This window comes from Morone saxatilis, unplaced genomic scaffold (assembly GCF_004916995.1).
Source record: "Morone saxatilis isolate NCDOM2014 unplaced genomic scaffold, NCSU_SB_2.0 Contig10, whole genome shotgun sequence".
In the NCBI taxonomy this organism is placed as follows: domain Eukaryota; kingdom Metazoa; phylum Chordata; class Actinopteri; family Moronidae; genus Morone; species Morone saxatilis.
This window is the reverse complement of record NW_023339652.1, coordinates 11,345,921-11,364,418: the sequence shown is the minus strand read 5'-3', so window position 1 is coordinate 11,364,418 and position 18,498 is coordinate 11,345,921. Positions and strand designations below refer to the sequence as shown.

The 18,498-nt window shown below is 41.5% G+C and overlaps 1 protein-coding gene across 1 annotated transcript in view; it reads left to right on the top strand.

The window, feature by feature from the left end:
- Positions 1 to 18,498, top strand: part of foxp2 (forkhead box P2) — a gene marked incomplete in the record, with an annotated part of 99,674 nt that overhangs the window by 6,560 nt on the left and 74,616 nt on the right. Inside the window, 2 exon segments of the mRNA XM_035675935.1 lie at positions 2,395 to 2,461; positions 3,121 to 3,186.

The following is an 18,498-nucleotide window of genomic DNA, read 5'->3' as shown; positions in this document are numbered from 1 at the left end:
TCCTCCTCCCTTCTCCGCCATGGCTTGGTGGGTCTGATTTGTAGTTCTGCTCCTCTGTCTCCACACAGACGGCATTAAAGCCAGGCCCCACAAGCCCCCTCTGATATGGGAGAGTTCATTAGAGATGTGCCTTTGATGGGCAGCCTTTTCATGTGACTACCGGTTTTTCAAATACCTTGATGTAGAAGCTTAAGAAGGCATTGTGCAGTAAGCCCTCCTTTTGATGCGACTTATTTAGATCTGCATAGTAAATCAGGGGGGAGTAAATAACCAGCCAACAGATGGAAGCAAGGAGATAAGGCACCAGCGAACAATCGCATTTGTATTTTGTTATGATGTTGACAGCAGCTAAAATTCACTAATCTAGAGCCACTGATCTGCATTTCAAAGAAATCTCATTTAGCAGCGGGGAGGATAAAGTTCCTCTCATTGTGTCTATTTTATTGCATTCTTTGCTAATTTATCTGCCCACAGATTTAACGTGCAGGGCTTGGTGGTAGGAGCCGGCGTCCGCGCGTTGCATAGGGGGTCTTAAATACTATGAAAGCGGTTACGTCTAGACTGTGAGCTGAGGGTAATTACACGTCTGACCATGAATAGAATGAGTTTGAAGACTCATCTTTCTTCGGGCGGGCCTGAATTGCTCGACTAACACTGATAAGGAGCATTTGGTCCCCACAGAAATATTGCCAGTGACTTTCCATAATGCCCCCCCACTTTCCAACACCAAGGATGGTATTTACTTTTAAGATAAAGTTATTGTGTACAGTAATCTGACTTGTTAGCATAATGTCCTCTTTCATCGCAGGACCCTCCTTTTTCTGCAGTGTGGAGGTATTTGTGGTGCGGGTCTTAAATAGTTTATCTTGACTTAGTGCACGAGCGCTTTATGTAAATATCAGCCTATAGCATTATTAGGCCTTCATGAATACTTGAATGCATTTGCCATATTTATAAGTTGATAGAATTTACCAGTGGTTTTATATTTGGCATAAAGATATGTGTGGTATTTGTAAATCCCCGCGAATTGGAGGTCATACAGACTAATAGCATTCCTAATGCTTTTCCAGTGAATAAAATATGACATCTGCACAGCCCAGAGGTCTACTCAGCAGCAAATAATTTGAAGTAAATGGGCATTAACTTGAAATGATGTTTTATATCTAAATTATATTTCAAACTATTTGTTTTTCTTTACTTCACTCTAAGGTTGACAGTTTTAGTCATTCCATGCGACAAGGCTTTTTGCAAAATATCATTAATGTTTTGTTCATCTTATTACTTTATATACAGAGAACTGTATTTCTCACATGTTCATTTTGTACATACACAATACAGTTTAGTCCTATAATTATATAATGCCCTATTTGTCCAAACTTGTCAAACCTTTTCATGTCTGTTTTCCCAGCGTACAGTGCATTGTTTGGTGCCCACCCCCACCTCAAACCCTCTCACCCCATTTTGAGTAAATGTTGCACGGCAATCTGTGCAACATTTTCCACAAACTCAAAACAGTGAAAAATTATAGCAGTTGGCATGTTTTGTTTTCAGCTGTGCTCTTTGAGCTGAGGGCTTTTTTGTACAGTTCAGAGAGCACATTCCTTAGGATTCAGCAGTCGTTGGTTGCCTGTAGGGGTCATTGGAATTCTGGGAGAATAAAAGGGAGAAAAAAAAAATCTCAGAGAGGAACATCCAGACCATTTTGTGCCCCTCATGCCCCCAGCAGCAGAAATCTGCCTCCACAATGCTCTTCAATGAGGGGAATTAAATTGTATTTAACATGTGATGTATGTGCAGTAAAAATGTCCAGAGAAATCTGAAGCTGCAGTCGTGCTATTGTACACTCCAGCTGTAGTTGTGTAATTAACACAAAAAATCATCAATACTAATGGTCTATATATTATATGGATGCCATAACATGTGTACTTAGATGCAGACAGCTGAATGGACCTACATGAGAAATCAATCGTGTCAGGTTAACAGTGTGATTTACTTGGCGTTGAGAGCTCGAGCCTTCCAGGCACTGCACCTTTTAACTTGAGAGAGAGTGAGCAGCGTGTGTGTGTGTTGTTGTGGTGAGTGAGTGTGTGTGTGCGTGGTGTCGGGGTGGGGAACCTGTAGCTGTACTGCTATATGGCCTGTGTGCATGCACTCTCACACACACACACACACATATATGCTCTCATGCTTCACAGCAAAATCCAGGTGCACTTTGTTGTTCCAAAGTTTATTGCTTTCACCTACCAGCCATACACAGACAATAGTTATGTAAGACACAATCTAGTCCACACATGTTCGCACCAGCACTGAATGTGCCGAGAAACATAAAAAAAGATCAGCACTTCATGAAGACATTTGGACTAATGTTATACTTACTGTTTTGTCTTATCTCAGATAGCTGAAATCGCTGGATTCCTTCCACTCCTGTGACGGACAACAACAGCAAGTTCTCTCCCTAAGGGTAAGTATTTGAACATGGGCCCTTCATGTCCATCTGTCAGAAGAATCCTTAACCTTGAGAAAGATTAGAGTAGCATTAACAGTGTCTTTTCAAGGATCAGTGTTCAAATTAACAGTAACCTAGAGTGTATTCTCAAGATCATTCATCTTTCCAAGCAAAACTCAAGCTTTTTATTGTTTGAATAAAAATGATGAACTCATTTTGTTTTTTTGTCAAGACACCAACCGTGTCTTTGGTTGTGGTGTTGGCCTCACTGCGTTTGGGTGATTGTAGTGGCTAGTGGAGGTCAAGGGGGCCTCATTCCCCCCTCAAATGTAACAAATCTTCATCTTGTCCACCTTGATAGAATTCCCCCTCCACTGGGCAACCTTTCAGTTGTGCCTGTTTGGTTTTCACACCCCAAGGATTTTCAATCTACTCTAACTTAGAAGTTATGATATGCATTATGGCGGACAAATGTGGGCAAGCTTGGATATCAGGCTTTTTTATTTATTTTGTTGATGTCTTGATTGAGATTTGTAGCCGAACATAACAGAATAAAGCGAACAGGGTTACATTAGCTACTATACAGAAACTAGAGAAAGCAGAAATGAAGCTTTGCTCAATGTACTTCTTGTATTTTCAGTCCAAACATCTATTTTCCCCATTTCTCTTTTTAGGATGAAATATGCGCACTCTGCGCCCATAGAAGAAAGCAGACGACACACACTGTAAAGTCCAAAGTGGTAAGTGAAAGCAGTTCTCCTTGTCCTTGCATGCCTGGTGTTGTGTTTTTTTCCCCCAGATTAATGTATCCACTGTAATGAGCCACATCAGTCATAACTGCTGGTGGGGTCTGGCTTTAGAGTAACACAATCCTGGGTGCTGAAATGACAAAACAGCAGAGCCAGGTATGAGAAAAGTATACCTATTAGTACATATTTTAGTTTTATTCCCCAGTGGAAAGTATTTTTTAAGTAGCACTTTAAAAACAGTTTCACAAGTATTACAAACTGTGTTGAGGACCTAACTTCTTACAAAATGAACCATTGCAATTAAAATGCCATCATTTAAAAAGTTGTTGGGGTGTGGAGATTCATGTACATTTCCAGTAGTAACAAAGTAAAATGTCTTGGTAATATCATATTATCTGTTAATCAGTTAATATATAAACAATTCAACTATTTGATTGCTCCAGCATCTTTGTAGTGCTCCAAAACGTGGACATAATCAAAGATAGCTCTCTTTTCCAAGCTAATGATACAAGATGGTGTTTGTCACCAGGTCAGACCACAAATGAGTGTGAGGAATCTCCATTTCTATTGTGGCCATTCTTTTGATTAGATCTCTCATATATACTCATGCATCCATGCCACATAAGTGTGCGCACACACACACATACACACACACATTTCCAAATACTTTCAGGTAGTGATGGTGAGAAGAAACATTAAAACCTTTATTGTTTTGGAAGTATATACAGAAACATGAAAGTGAAGGATCAAGTTTTGGGTCCACAGAGTGGTGTGTGTGTGTGTGAATGTTTAAATGGAATCATTTGCTATAGATATGTTCCATGTACACAATAATCAATCATAACGATTATTTAAATATGTCTGTCTAAATATTCAAAAGAGCAATGAAATGTATAGTGACTTAATACAGGTAGGTGATTTTTGGTTTGAAGCCGCAAAGTGTCATCCGTTTGATTTGAATCCAGGCCATAGGTTAATTTAGATATTCTGCTCGCAATGTGGGGGAGAAAATCTATTTATCTTAGCACACTTTTGAGGTATAGATATGATTAAAGCATATAGGCTGGAGCAAAGATGCTGGCTTGGCTGCAGAACTGCTGCACTCTTTCCAGAGTGTCCAGATTTCCTTTCCCACCTAAAAGAGATTTAAATATTACTTCTTAATTTGTCTAGTATTCAGTTAAATCTTCAAAGATGAACTCTTACTGCGTATCTGCTGGCCTAAAAAAGTCCTTCTAATCATTGCAAAAAAAAGTGTAATTGCCCCAACACTGCAATCTGTACTTCCTGTGTAGACATATATAAAAATCTACAGCAATTAAGTATATCTTTGGCTGCTTTAAAGAAGCTGCAGTTCGGACTGAACGGCCCTCTGCTCACATTTCCAGTTTGAAATTGATTTCTTGTCATAGATCAGAGACCTCTTGTCATTCCATTTCCAATCCTCAAATGGTTTCTCTGAGCCTGCTAACTGTCGTCCCTGTGAGTGGGCAAACAGGGGGAACCTCCACGGGTCTTTACCCTGGGCACTCAGAGCAGTCGAGGGGGTAGAAGCAGAAATCAAAGGGACTTGGATCATTCCCCATTGGCAGCCTCCATTGTCTAGCTGATTTGGGATTGGTGGAGAAGGTGAAAACTGCGGGGTAGTGTGGGGGTGGATGGAGATCAGGCAAAGCAACCCCTTCTTTCTAATCTTTATCCACCATTAACCCCAGTGCCCCAGTGTGTGGCTGAGATCAGGGCCATTGGTCAATCCCCCATTCACTGCCACCCAGAATATTTTAAAGTTAAGCCCCCTCGCTTAACAAAAAAAGTCTTACTCATCAAAGGTTTACTTTCCCTCTCTTCCTTCCTTTTGCTCTCAGTCCTGAGAATCTGCTGCCGTTCTTCATGCACCCTTCTCTCTATGGTCCACTGTTTTGTCTTCACACTTAGGCAAGGGGGAGGCAGAGAAGTTAGAAGTTTTGGAAGTTCCCCAAGTTTCCATATTTTGATTTAATGAGGTTTGGTTTGGGGTCTGATAGTGTCGTGCTGTGAGCAAATTGGAGTGGATGGACCAATGACGCCCTGCCCTTTGCTGATCCCTCGGATTAGGAGCTGTCCTGTTTTTAAATAGACTCCGGAATTGTACTCACATTATATCCGCAGAGGAAATATTTTTCCCACCTGACATATATATTCCCAGCTTTTTTTCTTTAGTCCTTTGCTTGTGAGAACGCTCCATATGAAACCCATCACACCTTGAAAATATAACAAGGCTGAATGCAGTCCAGATCTACTCCATATGAACATTTCAGAAGTGTCGGTTATTTAGTGTGGAGATACAGGGGAGATGGTGAGGAGTGAAGAAAATATATGGTATGAAGAGTTTGTCCAGAGTGCACAGTTGCCATGAGAATGGAGTCAGAAAGCGGGGAGGTGAGGGGGCTCAGAATGAGTATTGCCATCATTCCTTAAGGAGAAGATAAAGAGGCTCAATGACTCTATTGATCCTCGTGGCTGCCCATGCTATACACTTTTTGTTTCTCTTTCCCACACTCTTATCTTTTGTCTAGTTGTTGTTTAAAATGTCAAATCTTCATAGTATTTTGCAGAAGAATCTATTATTTGGGACTTAATAATAGGGGAAAATGGTACATTTCTCAGCAAAGGTAGCCTCAACACACTTTGGGGCCCCTCCGATGTATATGTACACCCCATAGAGATGACTGATACTGTAGAAATGACTGATTGCAAATACTGCATGCACCACCTTAATTTCTATAAACGAGCAGGGATCTAGTGTTTCACGTGTTATTCTTTCCCCTGCAATTTAATTGGAGAAAATCTTGGGTGCGGAAGCTGGACTCTATGGCATCTCTCCAAGAGGCTGAGATTATTGTGAAACCCAACCCGAGGCAGGCATGACATCAGAGCAGCCTGACATTAGTTTGAACTCCTTATTTCAGGTGGGAAGAATTATGAGTGGCTTCACTCGCAGGTGATCGTGTCCAATGAATCGGTCGCACACAAGTCGCGCATTCTTCTCTCGAGGTCTAAATGCTGATTGTCTTGACAGATTGAACTCGTGTGTTATCACCAAACTGTCACGCAGCCTCATTTTTCAGCCTGCACAAATAGGCCTCAGTTTATGTTAGCCCTTCACAGTTCAGTGTTTTATAGGGATAATGTCATTACGACATAAACTAAATCTACACTATTTTAACCCACTGATGATCCCTGTTTATATCAGGGAGTGCTTACTGTGTTCCAGTGTGTAGGACTACCTTGAGTTGCATGCAAATAAATCCTGAATTCTTAGTATTTAAGACGTCTCCAAAACGCAAACATTATGTTAATATTGTTACATACTGTGTGTTATCCTAAGAAATTGGTTTCTAGGAAACACATCTCCATTATTGTAGTATATCAACCTCAGAAGAAATTGTGACAATGGGATTTTGGCTTCCTGTGGTGAAATAAGACTTTCATTGTTTAACTAATCATATCCAAAGGTTTGTTTAAATGTAAATGAGATTATTTGTTCTCTTCCATGTTATGTATATGAGATTTTGTTTCATGCGTATTTACATGGAATGACAACAGCATCGAATTCATTCAGAATACATTTCATTGCATATTATGTTTTAATTAAATGTGTCCAAGCACTTTTTCATTCAGTTTATTTTTTTATGAAATTGACACATTTTTATGGTCTTTAATGTAACATTCTTAAGATTCCTTCATGAGATGAGTGTTTTCCTCCACTGTAGCTCTCTCTCTCTCTCTTTTTTTAAAAGTTTCAAATCAAACCACACGGTCACAGCCACTGAAAAAGCTTTTACTCCAGAGGCAACTAGCCAAGTCCTTTGTTCATAATGATCACTTGATCGCGGGTTGAAAAGGGATACAGGCAGCAGTGAAATCCTACAAGCGCTTGGAATTTGACTTCCCCACCACAAACCACAAGCCCAGACAGTGCAACCGTTACTACCTGGTTGGAGGCGAAATGGGCAGAAAGCATCCTCGTGTGTGTGTGGAAAAAACACACACACACTCACACACAGCATGCTCGATTTGGGTCATAGAGCTGACAGACAGTGGAATGTGAATGTGTGTATGTTGACAAACTCCACTGCACTCTGAATGGGGTTTGTGATTACACCTCATCATGCGTGCTGCATCGGTCCTGTCCCCAGCCCCCCGATCCTTCTCCCACTCTCTGCCGCTCTCTTCCCTTTCACTCCCTCTCTCTCTCCCCATTTCTGCCTCTCTCACCACAGTGCCTCTTGGGCAATCATGTGGTCACACTACCTGACTCCTTGCTGCTCAAGAGTGCAGTTGACAAAAACAGCCCGAGGCCCGTCATGTGGAAAAGATTCAGTCGGCACACAGCATACATTCTGCCCCCCACCCTACAACTCCTCACTTTCTCCCACTAAGTAACCGAAGCACCGGGGTGTTTCCTTCTTCTGCTCACCTGTGAAGGGAAATGGCATGGCTCTCCTCCTGTGTGTGTGTGTGTGTGTGTGTGTGTGTGTGTGTGTGTGTACGAGAGTGGGTATTTTTTGTGTTTGCAACTTTGTGCGTGGATGCGGCTCCCAAACGGTTTGCACAAGTTCGTAAGGGTGTGTGTGTGTGTGTGTGTGTGCTTCCGCCAACCCCCACCCGCCCCTCCCTCCCGCACTCTGAGAGGTGCAGGCAGTTTCTCTTTGTCAGTTGAGTTGCACTCCTCATGTCATGTAACATAAAGCCGGCGGTCAGTAAGAGCTCTCAGCTGTCAGTCAGCTTGGTGGTCCTGGCCTGTCGAGCTGCTCACCTGTGTTTATTGGACAAGACCAGCTCCACACTACCCAGGGAGAACACCTTGTCTCCCCCCCTTTTCTTATTCTCTTTCTCTCTCCCATGCTTTCTCTTTCACTTTGCTTTTGTCTATTTCTATTATTCCCTTTGTCTGTCCTTCTCACTCTTTCCTCCTGTCTCTCACAACAATATCGCTTTTTATTTAGCTTCTCTCTTTTATTTTTTAAATCCACCACTACCTTTGTTCCCAGTCCTTCTCCCCACTGTCCCTTATAGTTTATTTTTTTCTGGCTTTCTTCCCTACTTCTCTTTTTCTGCTATTCTTTTGTTTCCCTTCTTCCTCTTCTCCCGCTGTCCGTTTTTATTTGGTATTATTTTGGGACCTCTTTGTCAGTCCTTGGGTTTAAAGCCACGCTCTCTCTGTGGCGGCGGTGTTCATCTCTTCTCTGCACCTGGCTGAGCACACGCGCGAGCATGCACACACCGCCGCCAGACGACTGATTGAAACTTGTGTCTCAAAGTTGCTAATGTTCACTGAAGCATTATATTGTAGATAAAGTAAATAAACTAGGTTACCATGGGAGAAATATCTGGAATAGACTACTGTGATCGGGCAGATGGCACACATACACACACACACGCATGTAACAGAGGCTTTCTCTCTTTCACACACACAAACAGACACACATACATCAAGTGAATTGCTGCAAAGGTGTCAGTGGTGTTGATTTGCGAGCGGAGTGGGGAGATATTTTCTATGGCTCAGGAATTTCACAAGTTTAATGTTTTTTGAGGAGCTCGCGGTAACAGTTGGATTCAAGGGCCGGCAGTCAAGTGGCTGCTTATATTGTCAGTCCATGGTATATAGTTGGTATATAGTATAACTTTATACATTTATTTTTTGCTTGGTGAGAATACCTGGAAGCCATATTTAACCAGATAGCTTTCAAAGATGTTTAAAAAGTCTTTTAAGAAAAGTTATTAACTCACCCACAGCCAAAGGTAGTCTTGGTCATTCAACTTCTTTTATTCACGTTCTCTTTACACTGAACTCTGTAATTCTACTTTTCTTTTCAGAAGTTCTTTCAAACCGTTGTCAGTCCAATTCAAATGATTTTTTTTTTTTTTTTGGAAAGACTTATTAGCCAGGCTACTTAGCATATTGGTTAAATGAAAGGGCTGACCCTTTGTGGCTACAGGGTTTTAAACCAGCGTCCACTGAATGATCCCTCAGTTTAGAGAGCTCGCGAGGCAGCAAACCCACACATCCAAAGAACACCACATTCATATTTCCACCTGGTATTATATAAAACTCCCTTGTATTCACCGTGGTTCCATTCTGTGCCGTAAAGTGGTATAGGTGACATGGTAATACATTTGCATTGTGCCCAGTGATAAATACCCTACCAGGTCTTACTCACTCTGCTGCTTCCGAATGTGTCCGGACAGCGCCTGTATTGTCAAAGGCACGGGGGTCATTCAAAACTCAGTCTCCCTCCCCTCTGCCTTTTGTCAAATATTTCTGCGCGGGTGATAGTTTTCTCATTTATTTAGTGAATAGTCGGCGGGTGAAGAAGAAAGAGAGTTTTACATTATGGAAATGATGGAATGGGTTATAATCTCCCACATATTCATCACGGCAGACATTGGACCCTTGTGATACCGTCCTCCATTTGGCTATTGTTCTGGTTCTCTTTCCGCGCACTGTTCCCCTCAATGGGCGAAGCAGGCTTTAATCCTGTCTCTCTTTGGAATGACAATGTTTACTAGCTATCATTCAATAAGGAGCCAGGAGCATGACACACATTCCTCTGTCAGTAAATGCTGCGTGAATGTGCCAGAAGCAGATACAGAAGACAGGTATTGTTAGGTGTCTGAGGATAGGATTGAAGGGAGAGTTTGACAGAGTGATTGGACATTTGTGTGTATTGTATGTTCCGTAAACCCTAAAACCTCTCAAAACTTTCATACCTGACTCACTGTATACATTACAGTCAAGAAATAAGCCCCGAACAGGCCTTTGGAGTCTGCCTGTCCATACAACAACACACTGACATGGCAATGTTGGGTAATTATTGCCTGTAAATAGGGATTAGGGTTGTGGTTGTTGACAGTAAATTGGCTCTCAGAGCGTGTGTTTAACACACCTTTGTGTAGATCAGACACATTCTTGCAAAGAGTGAAGGTGTCTGTACATAACCCTCCCTCTTTTTTTTCACGTGTATGTACAGTTCACCAATAAATATAGGCTTATTTTTTTCTCACTTATCTCTTATTGTGAAAGGACGCAGAAGCGAGCTAATGAGATTTCCAAATCGAAAAAAAAAAAAGAGACAAATCCCTGGAAGCTAAGATGTTTGTCAGGCTTTTTTCTCTGTTTCCTTCGCCCCCTCCAAATTGTTTTCCCTTCAAAGTCTTGACAGCATTAGGGATTAGTGCCATAGCTGCTAACAATCATTAGTGTGTTTTCACCATTGTGTCATGCACTGTTTTCTACCACCACCACCACCCCCAGCCTTACCTCCTGCGTGTCTCCTGCTTTTCGTGCCGAGCAAGAAATGAAAAACAATCGCTACGACCTCCAGCGACCCCTCCTGACGCACAGTCAGTTAAATGGTTTGTAAGACGTTTAATTACCAAATGGTATAATCGTTATTCATCTCATCATTAGATGTATGATATTAAGTGAATTGCCTCCCCTGGGTCCCTGTGTTTCACAGATCAATAGATTTAGATGGAGCTTGAAGGGGGTAGGGGGGCTGGGTGGGCAGTTAAAAACACTTCTGAGGCCTCTGATATGAACACATGCATTGTTTGTGTGATGCACAGTGGTGACATTCACTCATTTATTTATGCAATTAGCTTTTATATAGGTTTAATTATGCTAATTTCCATGTCTGAACCCAGGAATGGCAGTCACTTTTTTGAATGGCTCCTGGGTTTATTTTGATGGTGAAAGGACGTCAAACAATGGGCAAGGTTATGGCACCACAGACTTCCCATCGGCAGAGTGCTTGCGTTTGCACTTTGGGACACTTTGTTGGTATCAAGCATTGTTTGAAGGCATTGTGGAGATTGCTAATGCGGCGTGTACACCTCTGAGGCCCAGTAGCCTGAAGCTTGATATCGCCTGTATTCCCAATGTGAATATGGCTGAGTGGTGATCGGGGACTTGCTGCACTACAAGCTGCTATTCACTGCAGCCGGCACTACCAGCCCGAGTTAATTGTCCATTATCTACTATTATCTAAGCTCTACCCTCTCTATCGTCTCGTCGTCATCATCTCTTCTCCTCGTCCGTCCTCCTCATCGAGCCGTCTTCCCTGTCTCTCCTTCTCTCTTCTCCTCTCTCTCTCTCTCTCTCTCTCACGATTCTAGCCGTCACCACCAGTTTCACTCACTCAATATGCTGTACCCACTGCACATTTTTTTTTCTTTCTCTCTCTCTATCTACTCTAGCAACCTTATACCAGTGTTGTAGCCAAGTCCTGGCAACTGAGTTCAAATAGTAATAATGATTCCCTTTGTTCCTTGGGTACCTCAAACAGGATTCTGAACATGAAGTCAGCAAAGCATCATGTTCATTTCTTGTCTTATCATCTCACTACTTGAGTGGGAGGTGCTCTTGTGTCTAATATCCCCATCCAGATTTGAGATTTGAGGGAAAAACTGTGCAGATATACAGAATATGTTTGAATTACACTTTAAAACAAAGTTTAATAAGTGTCGGATAACAGTGATAAGATTTCTCTTTGACAAGAAAAAAAATCTCTCTTATTTTGTATAAATAGATACTGTCAATTAAAGTTTACCAAAGAGGACTCTCCTTCTACTGCCTTTAGTTTGATAAGGTGATAGATCTATCTGCTGAGGTGTTTGAGGAATCCTCAGAAATTTCACTTGATGGCACTGTTTTCCTTTTTGCTCCAGCTGAAGCAACAGGGCATGTTTTATGTATGCTGGGCACAATGTGAAAAGCCTGGCTGTGCCACAGATATCTGTGTCTTCCTTTCTCTTCCTGTCCCCAGGCACCGAGAAACAGGCAGGAACACTGACAAACAATAAAATCATGCGCTATACAATTTTTAAAAAATCATTACACTTCAGATAAAATGGTTGAAAAGCAAGTACACATTGGCACAGTTACTGTACTGTAGTTCATTAATTTTTTGTGTGTTTTGGGATATTTTTATTCTTTTCTTATGCTTTTAAAGTTGTGAGTGCTTTATTCTGCATCTTAAATCTCACCTGCTTGGAAAATGTAATGTATATTTTAATGTAAATTTTAACTAAAAAAAAGCAAACTGTAATTCTGTTACTATTCAGCCGTTTAAACTAATTAAATTGCATTTCTCCTGTGCTGCCAGGCGTTGCTTTAATAATTGCATCAACAAGACGATACATACTATAAGGCCTGGAGTGTTTCTGCAGTTCATTTCAATCCACATCTTCCTCTCATCCACCACTTGATATAGTTGAATCTTCACCTGCAATTAGTCTTCCAATGAAAGACCCCCCCCCCCCTCACACACACACACATGCATCACTCACATACGCGCACACACACACAAAGTAATTCATGCATTTTAAAGGGTTTTAATTTTTGGTAGTGTTACAGTTTAGAGTTTAAAAAAAAATAAAGTATTAAAGCATAAAATTCAGTTGAATGGGACAAATAGTTGCCCTTTGTCCATTATTCTCCCTGCTGTCTAACGGGGAGGGGAGGGGGGTTAAACTGAGTTTAAATAGGGGTTGGATGGATGGATTGGGGGTGTGTAGGGTGGTGGGGATCAAGATCATATTAAGTGCTCACAAAGCAAATGGTTCAGCATTAGGAAGTGTTGGTCTGGTGGCCCTGCCTCATGAGCAGCCTGTAAAGACGCAATATATCATAGTGAAAAATAACCACAGCTTGTATTTCAGCATCGTGCGCATCATAAATAAAGGTGTGCCACGTATAATTGAGGCTCGTGCATGGGGAACTCGGCTGGAGATGAGAAATGGAAATCTGTGTACTGGTAAATAGATAATCACACAAAAGTAATTGAGGTTTTCAAACCCCAATCTAGTCTGCCAGCGTGAGCTCGTTTGCATGTTAATCACGTCAGTGATTTCCCTTCATCACAGGGAAGTCCGTGCACACTTCCATAACCAGCTTTTAATTGCATTTAAAATGTCACAGAGGTGGAACACATGTAATTTAGCCAGAACTGTGTCCAAATTAATGGGTACTACTGAGACGCTCCATTGGACAGGGTTGGAAATGAGAGAGGCTGTCCATTGTTTGGGTCTTTATTAGAGATGCCTCAGTCTTCCAGTCTTTCCCTGATAACATCTCTAGCGCACCTTTTGAAGTGTATATCAAGACTTCAAAATGAAATCTGACAAGTATTTTGTGAACGACTTAACACTACAATAGATGCCAACTACTTGCAAAATAAGCCAAATGGATGGACATTAAAAAGGTGGAAAAAGAAACATCAAAGGGAGAGACCACAAAGCCAAAGTGCTGGGTTTTAAATGGAGAAAGAAAGGGAGGAATAGTTTATTTTCTTTCATCACCAGGTGTTCTTTGGCGTATAAATTACCAAGATGATGTTTCCATAACACAGCTTAGGGCACTCCAGAGAGGGGAAACCTGCAAAACAGACCTATTTAATTTTTCATAGAGGTGGACCATCAGGAGCAATAAGCCAATATTCCTCTTCCCCTTTTCCAGATGCCTCCTACACCACTGTATCTTACCAAAACCGAAGCCCCTCTTTTTTTTTTTTTTTTTGAAAAAAGAAAAAGTTCTGCCGAGACCTACATGAAAGGAAGGAACTGTTGAAATGTTAATTTTACCATCTGCTGTCGAGGCCTGCTACCTTTTTTTTTTTTTTTGTGTGTGTGTGCATTTTCTTTTTTCCCTGCCTTCTTTAATTCCCAGTAGTTCTGTTCTGTTTCATGAATGTGCTGCTATTTTGGCTGTTTGAAGTCATGGGGTCTCTGCGAGCATGGCTTTGACTGGATGGAAAATACAATGCCACATGGTGGATGGCGGAGACTGTCCATTAGTTTCCTGTTTAAATCCCGGTCCCTCCTGGTAACCCTGTTTCTTATACCAGTCCCAAGGCTCCAGTTACGCTCCCATGCCCACCTCCAGTACACAGTCTGTCAGTCCCACTCGCTGACTAGGGCTTGCCCTTGCGCTCTCTCCTTCCTGAGTGTGTACGTCTTTGGGGACCTATTTAGTCTGTTTATCTTAATGCTGAGGATTTTAATCACTCGTTTACAAGACCCCCAGCACCTCTATCAAATAAAAGTTTTTTTTCCCCTCTCAGCACACATTACTGCTAGTTTTCCTGTAAGCTCAATAAACCCCCAGCAAATCCAAGATAGAAATGAAATTCTTGACAACTGTGTTTCTCCATCTTTTTTTCATCCTGTCTTCTCATCACAAAAGTTGACGCTTTTAAAAGCAAAAGTATATCGCCAAGTTTGCTGTGAAGATTTTGCCAAATGGATAGATTCCATTGTGAGATTTGATAGTTGGCAATTAGGGTGAGACATCCTGTGTGCAGAGTTGCTTAGCATTTTCCTTGGCCAGGACCAGATTGTTTAGTCTGCTCTCATTGTGAGCTGTTTCTGAGCTGCAGTTGACGGTTGTTTGCAGAGCGCTGGGGGAAAATGTGAGAGGGGCCAGTGCCTTTCTCTATTTATTTATTTTCCCCGTCCTTGGAGCTGGAATCTGATTTGTGTTCATGTTTCTCTATTCTCTCTGAGCGGTTTTTAAGTGTGGCTGCTGAAATCTAGACTCTGTATGACCTCACTGCGCGGCCTGTGTTTCATTAATGACCAGCCCTGTGGTTTGGGGAGAGGAATATTTTTCATATGACACCGCCTTGCATTAGTGCGGAGCGGCAGCTGCACAACCACAAAACCATCCAATTTTGTGGCTTTGAAAGGTGTGAAAAGTTCAGCTCCCTATAGCAAGCATTGCATTTATAATTATACTTGGTGTATGCAAGTGTGCGCATATATGTGTCAAGGAGCGGAACTACTGAAGACTTGTAAAATAAAGCAAAAAAAAAGAAAAGTCACCTGCTAATGAAACATTTGTCTTTCATTCTCCTTGGCAACTTGTTAAGTAAACAGTGGAGATATATTTCAGAGTAAGACGTTTACACACTTACAGATTTGACATGCTTCGCCTTAGAGAAGCCACCTAACATAACAAGCAGAAATTCAAAGTGGAGTAGGTAGCATTTTGACAGCTTGATTCATTTGTAATAAATATCTAATTTCAACATGGTTTTACACTGTTTGGACCCTTAGAGTCCCTAATACAAGCAAGTCTTTTTAAGTCCTTTTTTTTCCCCAAGTGCCACATCTGGCATAAGAGGTATTTCTTTGCAGATTGATTGATTTCCCAGGCTTTGTTGGAAGCGACTCACGCAAGCCACAAAGCAATTGACTAAGAAGCATGCAACAATTCACAGACACACGTAGCAAGCCTGTGCAGCCCTCCCTAAAAAAGCCCAGACACTAGACTACTGTAACTCTGTTTTGTACCTTGCAGGATATTGAATATCCAAAAGGAAACCTCAGATTTGTCCCGTCCCCAAAACAAAGAGCCCTTGTGCTGCCGCCCTCCTCTTCTCTTTCCCTCCCACTTAAAAACCACACTGGTACTGTCATCTAACAGACCAAACACAACAAACACAACCTGTTTGAATACGTAAGATAACATGTGTATTTTTGCTAATAATTCCTAGCCATTCATCACAGTGCACTCCTAAAGTCCAAGCAGCATTAAGTGTTGCGTTGTCAGTTTGAAGGCAGGAGGTGGAACAGGGAGAGATTGAGGTTAGTCACCAAGGCTCAGGGAGAGTGAACAAAGGAGAAGATTACCTAATAGTCCTGCTATGTATTTGAAGTGGAGCCTGCTGTTTGTTTGGGGAGGTTCAGGGCTGGATGTGCAAGGAGATGTCTCGCAGGCAGCTGATGGGTACTTTTAAGTTGTCAGAAACAACCCCTTCGCCATCCGTCTTCCTGACTAGATGGCAACAGGCTTCGACGGGGGCAAAAGGCAGCACAGAGAGAAAGTTAATGATGTTTCTCAAGTTTGCAAAGTGTTGAAAATGTTGCCTCTAACTATAATTGGGTGCCTTTGCGTAAATTAAAAGTCGGCCGCGATGATAGCTTGACAAGTGTTTTAAGCCACCGATGCAAGCTCCACACACTATTTTGGGGCCCAGTGTTATGAGATCGCTAATGAGTCTGCTCTCTGTTGTATATGTTTGTAAACAACTGTCTTGCAGGTTGTCACTGAGAATAAAGTTCTATATTGTGCTCACGGCAGAAATGAATTCACAGTCACAGCACAAACATCATCAACCTGGTGTAAACCTCTTAATTACCTTCCAAGACTGCAAAACAAACTGAAACAGGGATAGTTGTGTGCATCTACAGGCAATTTATTTAATTTGTTGTGTCATTTTCTTTTGATTAACACATTAAAACAAAGTGTCGGGAAGGTACACAGAATGCTTGATAAAAGGTTGTGATCCATGCAACATACTGTGAACACCTCACAAGACGAATCAATTTTGTGAACAATACACTTTTCTTATTTAAATTTCTTAAAGCCGTATTTGGACAGTATAACCCAAACCACTCTATTGGTAACTTTTAAAAATGGTGTTGCTGAATTCATTTTTTTAATTCCTGTAAATTGCAGTCTTCCTTTCTCCTGTGATTTTGAACAAACAGTTACAACTCTTGATTCTCTGAAATCCCTGCCAGCCGTTTCTGTTTTGATAAATTGTACATCTAGTCCTATTTTCAAAGTCATCAGCGATTGCTTTTTTGCCACTCAGAGTACTGAACATGGACAGCTTTTAAAGGTAGTGAGTAGGTCTGATAAGTGGCTCAATCCTTGTACTAAAGCATTTTTACTGAAGGTTTAATAGCTACTGTATAATGAATTATAATGTATTCTCTCCAATTGCAAATGTCCTCTAATATAGCCCTTCTGCTGTAGCAAAAAAGTCCATCTGAATATTATTGTGACCAGCTTTTTAAGAATACAAATCAATTGCATGATTTTAAGTAGTTAGAGTCATACTTTTGTTGTAAATGTCCCCCAATGCCAAATGGAATGGTGTTTGTATAACTGGAATAGCTAACCAATTTCAAGTAGTGACATCATGGTCAGTTCCAAGTCAACTGTATGTTTTATTATAAAATGCGACTGTTCATCTGAACATTTCAGCCTAGTTTGAACTCATTGAAAAGCAATAGGCTTATGAGTCTTCTTGCTGTTCCAATTTAATGGAACATACCTTTCAATGACAGCGTGTACCAGCACATCATCAAAGTGAAACTTCCAAAGTTCCGCTTAACTTGTTGCTGAAATAGTTTCTCGTTTTCAAGAAAATTGCGGTGCGCCAAGTCTCAAGAAGTGTATCAGGGAATCTTCCCTAGAGGAAAAATTGCCACTTGCATACTTGTCTTTGACCAAAGTGAAGCCCTCACTTACTCCAGGGGAACATGTGCTGTTTAGGAAGATATAAAGGAGTAATTTTATTACTCGGTACATCTCCCCTCAGAAGCCATTTCATTTCTCCTTTCAGCCTCCACAGAAGCCTTTATTTGATCTCATATTCCAGAGTATGACTGCCTCAAACTGGTCGGACTCCGTTTATTTTCATTTGGAAAACACATTTAGTGTTGGAGGGGTGGCAGAGGATGGAAGTGGAGAGCAGGGGGTTCTGATGTGGAAGAGACTGAGGCAAGTTTCTCTATCACATGTTAATGTCCTCCTGCAGGGATTCTTCACTGTGCCTGATTGTCGAGAGCCAAACTTTAGATTTCCTTCACTCAACTTGATCAGTGGGACTCCTTTCAGTGTAATCAAGGAAAATCTTTCAAATATGTCTGCTTCTAGTCCTCTCCCGCTCACAAATACTTCTTTGCAAATAAGTATTAAGTTTGCATCCTTAAAGTGAAACTGATACAGCTGGATACCCTTTACTCAATGCTTTGAAACTGCAGATCATTGGAAAAGTGTGCCATTTATTAGGCAGCCCACTTAGGCAGCCCAGATGTAGCTGGTCACTTGAGAGGGAGACGTCCTCATAAACTCTGAGCCTTTAGAGCGGGCACAACACCCCAACTGTAGAGTTAAAATTACCCCCCCTCACCCCAGCCACCCACCCACACCCTTCCTTAAACTCCACATCTTTGGCTATTTACTAAATCCTGAACCAGCGCTGCTGTCTGCAGGAGCCCGAACCGTATAACATTTTCCTGAAAATCTTTCCCTCTCTCTCTTATTTATTAGTGTCTCTGTCTGTCTCTCTGTCGGTGCCTGCAGCACCTATATCCTCTCCAGCCCGTGTCTGGTGACAGCACAATGAAAACATTTTTGTGAAAAGTGTCGTTTCAGTGCTCCGGAAGTCCCACTCACCTAAATAGTTCCTTCTCTGTGTCTTGCCTGTCTCTCTGTTTTCTTTTTTTTTTTCTCTCCTTTTTTTT